The sequence below is a fragment of the Melanerpes formicivorus genome, unplaced genomic scaffold (assembly GCF_026170545.1).
Source record: "Melanerpes formicivorus ecotype bairdi unplaced genomic scaffold, bMelFor1.0.p_v2 SCAF_5, whole genome shotgun sequence".
NCBI classification, from domain to species: Eukaryota; Metazoa; Chordata; class Aves; order Piciformes; family Picidae; genus Melanerpes; species Melanerpes formicivorus.
This window is the reverse complement of record NW_027142357.1, coordinates 22,546,780-22,563,116: the sequence shown is the minus strand read 5'-3', so window position 1 is coordinate 22,563,116 and position 16,337 is coordinate 22,546,780. Positions and strand designations below refer to the sequence as shown.

At 39.3% G+C, this 16,337-nt stretch overlaps 1 long non-coding RNA gene across 2 annotated transcripts in view; it reads left to right on the top strand.

Moving 5' to 3' along the window:
* Positions 1-16,337, top strand: part of LOC137441347 (uncharacterized) — a 38,021-nt gene that overhangs the window by 4,465 nt on the left and 17,219 nt on the right. The window lies entirely within an intron of this gene.

The window sequence follows — 16,337 nt, the reverse complement described above, 5'->3', positions numbered from 1 at the left end:
CAAGTTGTGTGATTCCCTGTGACAGCTTTGTCCCCAGCCCAGAACATCCCCCTGCTGGAATTTTGCCTTGAACTGTAACACAACAACAGAATTAAAGTCTGTACGGATTTTGGAATAAGAATGATACCCTTTAAATCAATCAGAATTAAATCATGAGATTATGATTCCTGAAAAGTTGTAGCTAAAACCAAATAATTAGGTTCAGCAAAGTATTGACTAGGAGGCATATAGGGTTTGTGAGATGCAGGTCAGACAACATGACATACAGTCTTCTCTTATACTAAGGCTGCATGAAATCAATCACTCAGCAGCATCTATAATAAGCTGTGTATTAGCTGACGTGATCTGCACTGGCCAACCTTTAACTTCTATAATGCATAAAGTTCTGCCCTAGAAAGAACTGTAATATAGTCCAGGGTGAATATTACATATATATGGATTACAGTGGCTAAGTCTTCATCTAATGAGTCGAAGTTTGCTGGACTAGATGTAAGAAGCTCTTTACTATGAGGCTGGTGGAACACTGGAAAAGGTTGCTCAGGGAGGTAGTGGAGGCTCTATCCCTGTAGACATTTAAGGTCAGGCTGGATGGGGCTCTGAGCAACCTGATCTAGTTGGGGATGTCCCTGCTTACTGCAGGGGGTTGAACTAGATGACCTTTAAATGTCCCTTCCAACCCAATACATTCTGTGATTCTGGGTAGTTATGGATGAATGAACCATGTAATGGCCAGCAGGTCGAGAGAGGTTATCCTCTCCCTCTGCTCTGCCTTGTCTCAAATACTGCATTCTGTTCTGGGCTCCCCAGTTCAAGAAGGACAAAGAACTACTGGAGAGAGTCCAGTGGAGAGCCACTAAAATGATGGGAACTGGCACATCTACCTTAGGAGGAAAGGCTGAGAGACCTGGGGCTGTTTAGTCTGGAGGAGACTGAGAGGGGATCTCATTAATGCTTGTAAATATAAAGAGTGAGTGTCAGGAGGCTGGAGCCAGACTCTTCTCCATAGTGTCCAATAATAGGACAAGGGGCATCGAACACAAACTGGAACACAGGAAGTTCCATATGAGCACAAGGAAAACAATCTTCACTTTGAAAGTGGCAGAGCACTGGAAAAGGCTGCCCACAGAGGTTGTGGAGTCTATCTTTGGAGGAATTCAGAATCCACCTGGACATGTTGCTGTGTCATTTACTCTAGGTGATCCTGCTCTAGCAGGGGAGTTGAACTAGATGATCTTCAGAAGTACCTTCTAACTCCTACCACACATGCATGTGGGGTGGTACACTGCTGTAGTTATTTGTGGAGGTGATACTGCAAGTCTCAGGGAACTGATTTAGCAGTGCCAAACATTGGTAATGATAGTATTGTAATGGAAGAAATGGGTTTATTTTAATGATTTTCTCTGTTCTTATTAATCTCTTGTGAATATTTGTGATAACTAATGTTTAGTTCCTCTGAAATAACTATGGTGAAAAGTGGATAATTTTAAACATCACGTAAGTGATAAAATACTTAGATTAACAGATGATGTTTCACAACAGCAGAGTACTGCTCATACCTTTTGCAGCCCTTTTGCTTTGCCTCACACAAGGAATATAAATTGTGACCTTACATACTGTGGCAATGCATCCAAAATCTGCCCCTGTGGAGTCAGGATGGGGGTAAAGATCAGGAAGCATGGGAAGAGGGGTAAGGAGGAAGACAACTTCCCCCACCTTTCAAGGCCATGTAAGCTGACACCTGGTCCACTTCCCCCAAGTCACATCTCAGGGGCAGACCCTGGGGCCAGCACAAGCCTGGACAACACAGAACCTGATGCTGATCAGTTTCTTGCCCTTTTTTGGCATGTGGCATATGATCTGTGGCATTTGCAACATGGGACATTTGGGCCATGAGCTGATATAAAATGGGTTTGCTAGGGAGCACTAGAGGCTCTTCCTGGGATTTTCTCCCCCACACTTGCAGACCACACATTGCAGTCCAGAAGGATTCTTCAAACAACAGAGACACTGGGAGGACTACCCACAAATGGAACCAGATTTGTGAATATATTTGGAACCTGCCTAAGTCTCCAGGGAATACCATCTCTTGTTAGTACTGCTCTTGGGTTCTTTTTCCAAATACTGATCTTTAACCATTTATACCTTGTTCCTGTACTCCGGGAGATACTGTGCAGCCAAACAACAAACCTGTCAATAACATTTGTCTAAATTTGTGTATAAGTTACACAGGTGGAAGGAGTTCTAAATTAATAAAATAATTTGTATTTTTATAAATTCCCCACCTGCACCCCTTTATTTGTAACACCTTCAGAACACTGCATAAAAACTTGTAATTATTATGGAGGGAGGGCTGCAGGTGACTGTGCTATCAGGTACTCCTTGTGTTTAACATAGCTGGTCAGACTCAAGGCAGGCAGCATTCCGCTTTTGTTATCAGTGATATGTGATGCATGAAATCTAAAGACAGAATGAATTCTGAATTGCAAGCATGTAATACCAATTTAGATCCCTGTTCCATCACACAGAATCACGCAGAATCACCAAGGTTGGAAGAGACCTCAAAGATCATCAAGTCCAACCTGTAATCACAGAATCACCAAGGTGATCTAGAAGGCTAGGCTTTCCTGTTAATCCACTGTCACTCATGTCAGCCCAGGGTGGATATTTCAGATGTCCTTGAACATTAAATATGACACTTGTACTTAAGTGCCTGATTTTTCACTCATACTATTTCTTTTCCGCTTCTGTAACATGCAGCTTGCAATAGACTATCCATGACATTAGGAAACAAAATCAAAGTCTAGTAACCTCTGACATACTGAATTGTGGAATTGGGTCTTGGAAGCTTTTATTAGATCTTAGAAGCATTTTTGCAAATTTGGGGAATAGTAACAAATTTAAGATGTGATTGTGTGAATATCTGCATACATTTGAGGGGAGGAGGAATTTCTCTCTTCCAAAATCACTAGAATAACTTAGCTCAGATTTGCACTTCCAAATTTGCACCAGGCTTCACTGAGCAATTTCAAAATCAATCTGCCTATGCACGTGCAATTCAGAATGTTCTGAAAATGGGCTCTGAAATGGAAAGCTCTGATGAACCTTAATGATGGACTCATTACATTCCTCCCAAATGATAGAAAGTAGTACAAACAAATGCTTATCTGGCCAGCTGGAATTCCTAAGGTAGTGCTACCGTATTTAACATATCTGCCATCATTTTAATTCATCGTCTGGTAGGACATTTAGTACTCTTTGGAATGAATTAATCCCACAGGGTTTACACAGAGAAGGGGCATTTGCTCTCTCAAGAGTTTTTCCACAAAATCTATATTCAAGGAATGCTGTATTCAATACCCCTTTGAAAAACCACTAACCTACCATTCACATTTTAAAAGCATTCTGCTGACTACTTGGAAGTTATTATATTAAAAGGTTATTAATGCAAATGTCTGTAATCCAGGAACCCTATCTAACAATGACAATCTCAGCACTTACTATGAATCTAATTATTGCAACACCAGTGCACCTAATATTTTAATGTATCTATTCCCTTCATGCAGATAAGTAAATGTTTGCATCTTTATGTGCCTGAACATGTTTAAAAATTAACCCTATGTTGGTATTCAGAATACCTGACTTTAGACACCATACCAAGTTAGGCTGGCCATTTATCACAGAGGCATAGAACTCGCTTGGAGAGAAACAGAAGACTCCAGAGACTAACTGAAGAACACATAGGGATTTTAGCACTGACAGCCATGCTATAATAACTTTTTGTTTTCTCTCACTACATGGGAAACCTAGGGAGTATTGTCTTATGATTTAAGCATCTCAGCTCACTGTTGAAAATTAGACATTGCAAATAATTTACTAAGTGATTTTCTCAAGATTTATTGGAATTTGTGGCTGAGGAATGCAAACTCCAAGTCCAAAATCGGGCCAATCAGGCTGTCCTTTGTAACTATTAATGAAAGTTTCTTGTTTCTAAAAATGACAAAGTTAAAATATATTAATACTTCAGTTCTCCTGACAGTAAGCCATCTTTAAATCTGGTCCAGATTTCACCTTTGAGCTAGCGAAAAGACCTTTTCCTCTGATTTCATGTTTACTGAAGCTGTACTGTGAAGTTATTTAGTAAATACTCCCCTGCATTTAAAAAGTGATTTTTTTTCCCTAATAGTCCTAATTGGCAAATAGAACAATTTCATAACACTAAAAGTAAGCAACTCCTAGTTCACTTTTGTGTATTTATGAAGGAGACATTACACAATACATGAATAGTAACATACAAGATCATTCCACAAAGTGGTCCTGCAAATTTGACTTAAAAGTCGGAAAGCCTTACAAAATTTCCCATGGGGTGGGAGGGGAAATGAAAGAAATGATAGATACTGAACAAGTTTGTAAGTAATTTGCACCTGGCTTCAAATAAATTTAATACCTGTCATTTGAGGAGCTGGAGTACAACAGAGATCACACCTAAAATTAGGAAAAGTGTGATAGCCACTCAACCCTTTTTAAATTCAACCTTCAGTGCCCAATGTCAGTTCCACAAATGTAGCTCAATCCATTGTAATTGTCTGAGAATCCAAATATGAGAAAGCAATATACTTTTTTGTTGCTTTTACAGTCTTTGAACTTAGTTTATAAAACAAAAGCAATTTCAGAATTCTTACCCACTTGAACTTTCATCTTATCAGCCAAGAACAACTACTCCCTTTTCATAAAGTCCAGGATTTTTATAAGGCTGCACTAGACACAGAAGTTGGTATTCTTCCTCATGACTCAATTTCTGTGTTACTGGATCACTCAAGATGACCTACCCATTCTACAGAAGGAATAAACACACAGTGACATTTCTGTCAAATTAGCCACAGCACATGATAAAGTATCTGTAGCAGTTTCATGTTTCTGTGTTGAATTTATGTGTGTTGTGGGAGGACAGACAATATCTGGTGTGGCAAAAAGCCTACTGGTAAAAATTCAATCCACTGAAAATCTCTCAACAAATTTGAACAGAATGCGTTTGAGGATTCTACTTCCTGTGGCAACTCTTCAAGGGCTCAAGCCCATTTTAGCACATTGTCATGCCAGGCCCTCAGAGCCAGTATCAAGCCTCTGACCAAGGAATCATGCTAAAGCAGAATGTGTAGCTGAAGGTGATACATAAAACTTCCTAACTGACAAATTAAATGGGTTAAACCCCATTCCATTTTCCACAGAGGGTTTGGCTGGCTCTGAAGCGAGAACGTAGGCTTCTATTATAACATATTGAGAGCTTTTAGAACCAAAGCAATTCATCATAAATTTATTCAAATTGACACATTTCTGGTTACAATGTCTCCATTATTTCTTCAGAGTTATGAAACATGAATTATATCACTGTTACCACAACATTAGTCAAGGAAATCTAATTTGCCATGAAGTCTGTTTGTACAGTCATCATGTAGCTCAAGGCATACATTCAATTATTTTCTTGTACTGTTTCTTATATTGGTGTTATTCCAAAGGCTATAGTGGAATTATAACCTCATTATCTCTAAATTTTAAAAGTATCTTACATGTTAGGCTCTAAAAATATTTAGCTGTGTAACAAATTACAAATAGTTACATCACCATATTGCTTAGGCATACACTGAAGAGAATATTTCAGATTATTTTATGTATCTCAAACACTTTCTGTTTAAGGACTACTTGCATTTTGTATCATACCCAGCAAGACAAACAGTATTTTATTCAAATTCAAGATGAACTAAGTTAATATAGCATAGAACTACTAAATCATGAGAAGCATTATAATTGCCAATCTAAACAAAAAAAAAAAGGACTTCTTAAAGCAAAATTAAAAGATTCTCCATAAGCATCTTTTCTCTCTTGTGCTTCATTTATTAAATTCTTCTAAGAAGAATGTAGTGAATTTTAATTTTTTTTTAAAGCTGATAGCCTCTTTTATAGCTTCTTAGGATGGAAAGATTTTTTTTTTTTCTCTCTCTCTCTCCCTTTATTGTCAGAAACTAAATCCTGAGCTGCAATTATTAAAGGTCTGAATTTGCATTTTTCAGAAACGGAGAAAAATGAGAGCAGCTATTGTTATGACTGTTATCATTATAAAGTTCTTTATCTACAGATCTTCTAACAAAGCTGTTGGTCAACTGTTTGTTAGATGCCTTGCCAGTTACCAGATAATCTCACATCAGATCAAAAAGAACAGCAAATTAAAATGATAGCTTTGTATACTCACAGATGGTAAATCCTGTCTACAGTAGTTGAATGCATTGCCTAGTGCTAGAAGCTAATGCAGGAAATTTGCAGACACTAAAAATATATTGATGGATTTGTTTGTAAATAGCTGATAAGATTCTGTCTCCAAACCCAGTTTTCTTTTCTTCCAGTATTTCTTGTTGAGATAGCTGGACTAGACAACGTCTCATAACTAAAATCTCCCCTAAAACTAGACCTCTCCAGCTTACTGTATTTTGAACAGCTATTTGAGGAAGAACGTTAAAGTTCAAAAGACCTGGTAAGACCTTGGTGGCCTAAACTAACAGGGAGAAGGACCAGTTTGAGAAAATGGGCACAAGACCTCTTCTGCAGGAGTGGAAGAGATTATCTTCTCTGCCAAAAGTCAGACAAGTTCAGTTTGCTCTTTAGGTAACAGCTGATTGAGTAAAATAGGCAAGACCAGTCTTACTCTGTGAATGAATGTTAACAGACCTGCCATGGAACATCTCCAAAACCAGCTTAAGCATATACTCATTTAAACAGTTCATCAGGAGCTTATCTGTTAAAGTTATCTCAGGAAAAAGCAAAAGCCAAGGGGAAGTCTACTGTTCTTAGGGAGGTTTGAAGTAAGCCTACTTTATTTCCAGTTTTCCCTTACAAAGTGTATTTACTTGTATTATTTTTCATTGTGATTGGATACATGCATATCTCTAGTCTTTGGGTGGAGTCAGTCTGGTAGGTCTCTGCTGTGTTTCACTCCCAATTCTGTTGCTGCAGCAGTTATTGTGGAAGACATCAGTAGAGGGCTACAGCCTCCTGTCACTGGTAACCTTTGCCTCAGGGCCTACGCAACCACCTGCATGTGTTCAGTGTGTTACAAGGTAGAACAGGAAAGATGAAGTCAGGTAGTGGGTCTTCACAGTTTGGTAATGTTTTGGAAGTAACACAAGATTATACGCCTCTACAGGAGCTGTCAGGTAGTCAATACCATGGGAATAGATGTTTGCTGCTTAGTACTGCGCAGTATGTGAGAACAGCTAAAAGACGATGTTTGCATTTGATGTAAGTTGCCTCACCACCTCTTTGGCTACCTCTGGCAGACTGGTGGCATGGTCCATTTTGCTGTGCTATGACTCACTGCAAGTGTTGAAAATGAAACTCACTGCAAAGTGAGGCACAGATGTGCTAGAAGGGCCTTCCACCAGCTTTCCTTTTTATTCCTGGCCCTATTATTCAAGGGCCACCACTTCTCCCACATGAAAGGTGGTGCAACACTGCAGTGAAGCAAGTATTGTGGAAAACTCTTCTGAATCTGCTGCATGGAAGTGGATAAGGTATGCTGACCTGAACAGGTCTTCTGAACTGCTTGGCAGAAATCATATAAAGAGCAGCTGAGGTATTGCCATTTTTTCCAGAGTTCAAGGACCTAATGAATATCTAGTGTCTGGCTGCTGCATAATGAATGGAACAGATATAAGTTAACAGGTTTTAATACTAGGATTCCATTTTTGAGGTAGTAACAGTGAGAATATATGAAATTGTTGACCCTTTGCATGAAGACTTCAACATAAATTAATTGTTGTGTAAAAGAGTGAAGTTAATGTTTACAGTGCAATTTATCACTGAAATGGAGGCTCAATTAGAGTCTCAATGATTTACTAAAGACATTTTAAACATAACATCCAAACAATGCTACATAAATTAAGCATTATGTAATTGAGTGTAACACTAAGTGGCTCATCACTGTTGATTCATGTGGAAATCACAGGAATTTTACTGATCATTATGCATTCATTATTAATGTAGATACCATATGTGCTTCCATAGGGGTTCTACTGTTACTCAGCATTCATTAAGTTCTAACGTACCATTAAAAAGGCATTAAAAAAATCATGTAAAAATACTGCCACAAAGGTAGTTCATTTAAAGAATGTTTCTTTATCTCTTTGAAGTGAAACATTGCAATGCAAAATAAGCTAATAATGAATCAGCAGAAATACTTCAGGAAAAGACACTGTTGTTGATTGCAAACCAGACTAGAAGATTATTTGGACTAAAGGCACTAATATTCCCCTGTTCCAGATCTCTAGACAGCTACCTGCACTTGCAAGCAAAAGTGTTCATCATACAAGTGCATGATCTTCATTCAACTGGTGCTTTACAATAGCCTTCAGCACAGTGATTGACTGTAGTGCAAATATGATTCTTAAAGTGGGGAGAGGGAGTATGAATTATAGCTCGGTGGCCTACTGCATTCAGTTTGGTGGATGAGGATTGAAAGGGGATGAAAAAAACACAGCAGCGTTAGTAATGTGCCCACAACTCCTTGCTTTTCGTACAACTGGTGAGCATCTGCTAGCAAAATGTTTTTCTATGGATGAACTGTAGCATATCTCTCGTCCTACTCTCCAGTACCTCCTTCCACTCAGGGGCATACTTTCTATCAGAGCAAGGTATCAAGACCCCAGGAACATCCTCCCTTGTTCTGTGGGTTTGGCTCTCTGAGCTCAAGGCCAGGATGGTGATCCTGGGGAGGCTGTATTCAGTGATGTCCCTTTCCTGGGGAGCTGCTTGTCATGGTAAGGCAAAACAAACCCAGCACAAACCCAGACAGGCCCTGATGTGTCTAGACATGGTCCCCCTTTCCTCCCTCTCTCTTTCAGGAGTCAGGGTAATGTGGGTAAAGGGACAAGAGAGAGGCCCAAACATGTCTGGGTATACAAGTTTCCTTCTGGGGTAAGAACATGTGTACTGGTCTCTGCTTCTCCCCAGCCAGGCCTATGTTTCTGCCTTTTATGGCCACAGCCTGGCAGAATCTCTCTTCATTGGGTAACTGTTTGCTGGCTTCAGTTGTCCCACTGGCCCAATTGAATCTTGGGCAAGATATACATGCAGGCTGATTTCTAGTTGCCTTTGCCGTGCTTGAACCTGCCTTGCTTTAATTTGCTTTGCCTCGAGTTGCCTGGTCCAAAACATGGGATACAAACCACAAGCCCTACACACTGCAAGCTAGAGAAGCCATGAGCCTTAGGAGCTGGAGCCAAGCCTCGCTTCCCCTTGCAACTAGAATTCGAGCCGTGCCTCAGTTCACCCACAAATATGCTTGAGCCCATTGCAGTAATAGCACTGTAAAGAGCCCACCATCCTGCTAACACCACACTAACCCCGAGACCACATGGCATTCCTGGTGGCAACCAGCCATGCCTGGCATACAAGAGGGCCCGAAAGGCCTCAACGGCTAATACAGCAGCAGCACTCCCCCTACTTGGGGTAGAACCTTTTGTGAGTAATGAATTCATTGCCTTCTTAACAGTTCTTGTTGAGTCTCCACCCATGGTGGTTGAGTGCCATATTGCTCCCAGGGATTCTCTTTTTGTTATTCCTACCCGGTTGCTTAAAATTGTTAAAATTGTTATATTTGCCCCAATACTGTGTGCTCCCACTGTGAATATATATTCTAACTGTACACTGAACACATTTCATACTTTTTTTGTATTAATGTTATAATATAGCAAATATGAATATTAATGACAAATTCATAAATCTATAACACTGCTCTTGATCTGAGGCTGTAGTGTTTTGTCCATGCTTGAGCTACAGTTCCTGCTGTATCCAGGCTTGTGTCTGGTCATAAATCTGCTGGTCTGTATCTAGAACCATGGACTTCTCCTCCTGTTTGTCTGGTAATCTGAACTCTTGGCTGACCTTAGCAGCTGTCTTCAAGCCTGTCCTGTTCATTCACACAGGGATGATGGAACATGGCTCTGCCCAGCAGGGTACCTGTGTTACCACAGTGGGTTCTGACTTGTAATCCCTTTGGGAGTAATAGCTTTTGGTGCTCAGGTGGGAAGTACCATGAATGCTTGCTTGGCACGGGTTTGTTTTTGCTGTTCTTAAGCTTCTTGATTTCTCATCTCCTGTGTGTCTTGGTAACTCCTGGGAAAATTGCTGAGGGATGAATTGGAAATATAAGGTGGGCAGTTCTGATCAAATACAGTATGCTTGGAGATTTCAATAGAAATTCCTATCACAAAAAATGGATTGAAATTTTACACATAAAGGTGGCACATTTTAGCTGCCAAAGAAATCTCATTAAGTTAAAACTAAATCAACTATCACATTAAGCTAAGCAATCTAGGCATGACATCCTCAAGGTTTTAAACACTCTTCTCTGACCAGAGAACTGAAGCAATCATCTGATTGAAAGATGGTCATATCTGTGAGGAAGAAGGATTTGGAATTTCTGTTCAGCTGGTTTTTTTAGTACCTCAGACATGTAACAAACTTCTCTCAAACTCTTGATCTTGTACAGAAGATAGGTGTATCCTGCAGGTGACTCAGTATAGCACATAACTGCAAAGGGACACAGACTTGAAAAATAAGTGTGGTTAAGAGAAAATCTCTCACTATCTTGGGAAGAGGGTAAGTGAATCATAAGGCATGCTCAGACCTACGTTTTTGACAAATCTCAGTGACATCTGACAGATAAAACTGCAAAAGAGCACAAGTGTCAACAGCCTAAGATACAACCCCTTAAGTAGAAACATCAGTAGAGAGCATGAATGGGGATTGTAAGAGTTAATGTGTTTTTCAGAAAAAGGATTAAAGAGTGTCATTAATCACAGAATCATAGAATGGATTGAGCTGGAAGGAACTTCAAAGGTCATCTAGTTTTAACCCCCTCATCATGGGTAGGGACACCTCCTACTAGATGAGGCTACATTAAGTCGAAGAACTCTGTGTCACAGTACTGTCACTGCTCAAAGTTTACAGTTGAGAGAATAAGTGGCAAAGCTCTTGAACAAGATTATTTGAGACTAAGAAATACACATAAATATCACTACTGCATTCTCAGAGCTAAAAGTCGTTGAAGGCTAAGCATGCTTTGGGGAAGTATTACTTGTGTTTTTTATTAGTTTTCCTTATAAATGAATTTTTGACCATTGTCAAAAGCCAGGTAACAGTTTCACCCAGTACATCCACTCTTCAGTTATGGTCTAGAGCTGGAACAGACAAGTTTGAAGATAGGGTGACTAATCACTTGCCTCATGTAGCAGCTTTTTTATGTTGAAACAAGGTTGTCACTCTGACCAGGGTTCACTCGGCTGGGATTTTTTTGTTTGGTGGATTTTTCTTACACACTACACCAAATCAATTCCTTTAGTCTTCCTTGGCATGTTGTAGAAAAGTCTTATAACTTCTTTTATTCTCCTTCTTGCCCAGACTGCCTTCCACCTTTAGACTGTCAATCTAAAGAGCCAGAACTCAGGGTAAGGTATCTGCTGCTTTAAACTGTTTTGGTTTGTGCATTTTGTTTGTTTTTTTATTAGACTGAGACAAAATTATTGGTTTGGTTTCTGCTGTTGTTTTCCCTACTGATGAAGGCAACTTCATTTCACATCACCACCAAACTGTTTTTAAATTAAGATAATAGTTACACAAAAGATGATCCATCTTTTTCCTTTCCTGACAATATGGTCTAGCACACCTTTCCTTATTCTTATTTTCGGCCTCTTATCTCACTGACCACCAAAGAGGGAGGTGGAAAGGAAGGAGAAAACTCCTCTGTGGTAACTGGGCTGCCAAGACACAGCTGCCAGTTAAAACCAGGACACTTGGTAAAGGGAGACCGGAAAAAGTGCCTGAGAGCTTTCTGTCCTCAGCTCTCTGGAAATGATTAAAAAATACCAGCTGTATGAGGGGTCAGCAGCAGTTTGACTGCCTCTTAATTGTCTCCTAACAGACTTCTGACCATTCCAGAACAAACCCTGGCAGCACTCTAACTTTTAATTAGAGTTAACTGTACTCCTTCAAAGTGAATCTCCTAACTGAGCAGCTGCCTGGGTGTCCATCTTTTTCCCAGTTCCCTACAATGTAAAAAGGAAGTCTACAGTCCAGTTCTTTAGCCCTTGCTTCACCCCTTTTATCACTTAGGTGCTAGAGTTTAGAACTGCAGGAGCTTGGCATGCATACCTTAGAGGCAGACTTGCTTGGTACATTCACTTTGTAGCTGCAGGTGTCCTCTGATGTGATCCACATTCGTGTAGTCAAATACACTTCAGTTTACAGAACACAAGTGTTTAATTAGCTTTTAGCATTTGAAGAAATGGAAAGGTGTCTGCTGATGGGATCAATCATGCTGTTTAACCAAGGTGCCCAACTGCAGCTCTCTCCATATTCCTTCCCCCATCTTCCTGTTTAGTTCGAGTGTTTCACGCAGAAAACTGCAATCAGCATAAGTATTTTTAAAGATTTTTTTATTGTATTTTTGATAAATCAGAGCTATATAAAGCCTTAAGGAGCAGTGAAATAAATTCAGTTGCCTTTGCTTTACTACTTCAGATTAAGTGAGACTGTAGCCATTAAGTCTTTGTTCTCACTTAGGATCACACAGGGGGGTAAAATAAAAAAAAAAAAATTAAAAAAAAGGAAAATAAAAGAGAGAGACAGTAAACAAACTGGCAGACACACACATTGGCTGAGGGCAGATAATGAAATTTTGAGCCCAACTATAGCTTATTATTTTTTTCAACTAGGAATATATTAACCACTAGTGGTTAATGTATACCCACGCTAGTACACTATGTGCTTGCAAATAGCCACTGTTGGCCAGATTGATTCTTCAACAGCTGTTACAACTGCAGGTTCTCTGGACTTAATTCTCCCCCTGCCCCGAGCTTATTGTATATTTCAGCACTTTTACTCCTCTGGATGTTCAATATCACATATGCAAGCCCATTCCTTAACATTTTCATTCTTTTAACTGTTCTGTCACTTGTGAAAATGTCCTTGTATGTACTGTATTTTAGCCTGTTCTTGTTGCTCTGGCTATGACAGTATCAAATACCACAGGCTAAGCAAGGTCAGCCCTGCTTAATACTCAGAGAAAAGACTTTAAAAGAGTGCCATTACCCTCTGTGTGGTACAAAAGAGGGTGCTGCATTATTTTGCTTTTTGATATACTGTGTTACAGATTGGTAAACAATACCAGAACCCCCTACTGCATTAAAATGTGTTTATAAAAAACGGGACACATGGACGAAGAGCTCTGTTTAGTCACTAGACATGTCAAAATCGGTTCTCTAGAGGTAGAAACATCTGCTCTCTAGCCACACTGTATTCTAATTAGCTATACTCTCTGTGCACAGCTGACACTTGCAAAAAACTTCTACGACACTTTAATGCTAGAGTCTACATCTGACTTGTAAGTACAACACAATTATCCAGAGAATTTAGTTTCAGTATTTCAAATCATTCCAATCCTTATTGGAACAGAAAACTGTCAGCTGGCAGACTCCTGTAAGTACTCACATAACCCCATGTTTTGTCTTTTTAGTTAAATCTCACTATTTGTAATACATCACTATATCCTATCTTTTCCTCTCCCTGCTTTTGCATCAGCTTATTTCAAAACTAACAAAATTTTCTGGTATGTTGTGGTGGTTTGGCCCTGGCTGGGGGCAAGTGCCCACCAAAACCACTCTGTCACTGCCCTTCTTAGATAGACAGGGGAAAACACATCACTATGAAAGATGCTCTGGGGACAATTAACTCCAGCTCAGCCTAACTCAATACAGTGTACTGATAAGAGTACGCACTCTTCTCCCCCATCATTATGTGTAACAATTCAGGTATCTCATAGTCACATTAAAATAGGGTACCATTGTGACCCACTAGCCCTGTGCAGTGGTCATAATGTATAATCTCACGCAGCAATCTCTGCATCAAGTCTAGAATTTGTAATAATAAAGTTACATCTTAATTCACATAGAGAATGCAATTAGTTACTTCCTTAAGCCAGTTACAGAGCAGCACACCATGTTCTCACTCATAAATTAGAGCAGGCATGAATTTACACCTTAAAAATGACTGAAGACAGTTGCAAAGGTGCCATAACTACTAAACCAGGAACAGGTTAATATTTCAAGAATCACTGACATGGTGTAGTCATCCTCAGGTGCTGTTCTAGTCCATTTAATAAGGGAATGCTTCTAATCAAAGCTACTGTATACTTTACATGACAGTATTTCATTAATGAATAAATGATTAGGTCCACCTAATTATATACTGTTCAACATCTTTCACACTTAAAGTGAAACATTTTAACAATTACCCATTTGTTCAAGTTCAGTATGAACATCAGGTTAAAAAAACCCATCCAATTAAACACGCAGTGCCCCATTCTCTGAGCACAGCAACATCAGAAGCAGAATCCACTTGTACTGCCAATTGATCTGTTTTTAAAATTTAAGTTCAAACTTTGAAGACTGATGAAATATTTAATGATCATTTCTAGGCACAATGCAAATTCTTATATTCACAGTAAACTGACTATATATAGACTTTTTACAGCTTCACAGTTCACATAGTCTGATATAACTAGATACCACAGCTGCATAACAATGCAGACAAAAATCTTTGATAGCTATGTAAACACATTTAAATATTTCATATGGTGATCAATCTCCATTTTTTGCTACTTACTAAGGGAATATGATGCTTACTTAATATATGACACAGTCTGCTACACTATGAAGAATCATGACAATGAAATCAAAGATTAAGGCTTTGAATTTTAGGTGTTTCAGTTTATTCTCTCAAATGGAACGATCAAGGGAATCATCCATCAGCAAGTTCTGTCTTCCTGGAGAGGTTTGACTACATGGATCTTGAAGCTTCCTGTTCCTCACTCCAACCTCCCCCACCTCTTCAGGCCCACTTTTTACTGAGAGTTGGGTCACATTTAGTGCAAGATGAGACCATATTCTTCAGAAATGGTTATTTTTCCACTGAATAAATCCTCTACAGCCTCATCATCTATTTTACCAGTTGCTCTAAGGAATATTCAAATTACATCCTTCCACTGGGAAATATGTTAAGTCACTCCTCAACTGATAATTTACCTATAGAAGATTCTTCTGTGAGAAGCAGAAATACCCTTCTGCCTGTCCTCAAGAAGTACTAATTCTCCAAGATAAGCAGATTCCTTTTTCTCCATCCCTTCTCCTTCCCCCTCCCATTAATTTTATTCTCTTAAGTATCTTGAATAATTTAGGAAATACTAAGTCCATTAACAGTTGTAATGGTCTTTCTAGGGTGATAAGAGAGGGGAATGAAGTGTTCACATACTCTTTCACTTCAACACCAGCTCTTGTGACGACGGTGGCTCTGGTCCAAACATACATTATTTTGACTTTAGGTTTGCATTCTGTTAACACAGACATCTGTAAATTAAGACATCTTCCCTTCTGTCTGGCTACCAAATCATCAATTTAGTCATTTACAGTTACTCTCACTGTAATTGTCAAACAGCTGATAGGAGAACTCTGATCAAGCATCCAAGGATGCTCAGCAGCATATTTTCTCTGTTTCTATTTAAAAGAATACTTTGAACCTTCTCAGCAACTGAGTATGAAAAACAGGATTATAAGCAGGTATGACTGAAAACATTTGTTTTGGGTGCTAACAAGCGCCTGTACAGAGATCTTTGTATTGTATGCTACAGTATGCTAGGGCACAAATCACAAATAGCTGGAAAAACTAGAGCACAGATACTAAGCACATGTCCAAAAAACTGGAGGCATCCAGTGGGTTAACATCTTTCAGCTCATCTTGGCCTTAAAAACTCTGTCACAAGAATATTTCCAACTATTACCTGGTGATGTTCTCCAGCAAAACTGCTCCCTTCTCCAAGTACATCTGTAATCTTAAATTTTATTCTCCTGTAGAATAAATAAAAATGCTATCATCTCTCATAACTAATGAGGTATTTTTTACTATTTCTTTTTTCCCCTTACCTTCCTCTACATAGAAAAGCCTGGAGTCTGAACTAGGTCAAGATCCCACTGTGGTACATAGATACCTGCTACTTCTTCAGAGAATTCATGACTAAGCACACCTTTATTGGGGTCCGCTATTTTGTCTGCACAATAACACCGATTCTGTTTACTGTAATATCCCAACTTTCTGACTGCCTTTCAAAAGCAGAAAAAGGATTGTAAGTGCTATGACATAACTAGTTGCCTTCTCTTGGAAGACATCCGTGATACAGCTTGCCCTAACTGCAAGTATTCTTGGATCCCCAAAAGTCTGCTTTCCCTGCACGTAAGGTA